Consider the following 1,784-nt stretch of genomic DNA (forward strand, 5'->3'; position numbering starts at 1 on the left):
ACATATGGGAGAGATGTTATTTCCATCTATCGTCTTTGAACATATCTGGTTCTTAGGGCCTGATCTTGGTGACCGCTGTTATCATTCCTTCAGTTTCCTTCTTTAGCTCTCCCCTCTGTAGCCATTGCCATGTGTCATCGCTGGCTAGTTGCTTTAGTCTGTCTGCATGTATTGTCCGTGCATTGGTTTGTTGTGCCAGTCCTCTGTTCTGTCTGTCATCCTCCTGTCTCTGTATATTTCTGGGTCTTCGTCTACTTTTATTAGTCCTTCTTCCCATGCACTCTTTAGCCACTCGTCTTCACTGTTTTCAGATATTGACCCAGTGCTCTGTTCTCGGTGTTTGACGCAGTCCTCTATACTTAGTAGTCCCTCTCCCTCCTTCCTTTCGTGTTATGTATAGTCTGTCCGTATTTGCTCTTGGGTGTAGTGCTTTGTGTATTGTCATATGTTTCCTGGTTTTCTGATCTATGCTGCGGAGTTCTGCCTTCGTCCATTCCACTATTCCTGCGCTGTATCTGATTACTGGCACTGCCCATGTGTTTATGGCTTTTATCATATTTCCGGCGTTGAGTTTTGACTTGAGTATCGCCTTGAGTCTCTGCATATCTTCTTTCCTGATCGTGTCCTTCATCTCTTGGTGTTTTTATATCCCCCTCCCCTCCTTCCGTTATTCCCAGGTATTTGTATCCGTGTCTCATCTATGTGTTTGATGTTGCTCCCATCTGGTAGCTTTATCCCTTTCAGTTCTCGTTACTTTGCCTTTTTGTATGTTGACTAAGGCGCATTTTTCTATTCCAAACTCCATCCTGATGTCCCCAGATACAATCCTTACAGTCTGGATTAGGGTATCTATTTCCTTGATGCTCTTACCATACAGCTTGATGTCGTCCATGAACATCAGATGGTTGATTCTGTTGCCTCTTTTCTTGAGTTGGTACCCGGCATCCATCTTCTGTAGTACTTTTGTCATGGGAATCATGGCTACTACGAAGAGTAGTGGGGACAGTGAGTCGCCCTGGAAGATCCCTCTCCTGATATTAACCTCGGCTAGTCTTATTCCAGAGCTTGTAAGTATTTGTATTCCGAGTTGCGCATTGTATTTTTGAGGAAGCTGATGGGTGTTTTTTCCTCTGCCCCATATATTTTCAGGCATTCTATTAGCCATGTGTGTGGTATCATGTCGAAGGCTTTCTTATAGTCTATCCATGCCATGCTTAGGTTGGTTTTCCTTCTCCTACTGTTCTTCATTACCATTTTGTCTATCAGGAGCTGGTCTTTTGTGCCCCTACACTTCCTTCTGCAGCCTTTCTTTGGTGGGGGATGGTGTTTGTCTCCTCTAGGTAATTGTATAGCCTTTCACTAATGATACCTTTGTTAGTAACTTCACATTATTGGTAGGCAGGTGATAGGCCTGTAGTACTGGCTATATTTCCCTTACTCTTGTCTTTTTGTACTAAGGATGTTGCTTCCTGTGGTCATCCATTTTTCCATTTGGGTGCATGGTGATTTGAGATACAATGCTGGAGTTGTTCTGCTATTCGAGGGTGTAGGGCCTTGAAGTTTTTGAGCCAGTATCCATAGGACTTCATCGGACCTGGGGCTTTCCAGTTTGGCATTTTCATTATTATTATTATTATTATTATTATTATTATTATTATTATTATTATTATTATTATTATTTTATTATTATAATATTATTATAATATTATTAATTATTATTATTATTATTATTATTATTATTATTATTATTATTCATTATTATTATTATTATTATATCTACGAAG

Source organism: Macrobrachium nipponense, chromosome 9, assembly GCF_015104395.2.
Source record: "Macrobrachium nipponense isolate FS-2020 chromosome 9, ASM1510439v2, whole genome shotgun sequence".
NCBI lineage: Eukaryota > Metazoa > Arthropoda > Malacostraca > Decapoda > Palaemonidae > Macrobrachium > Macrobrachium nipponense.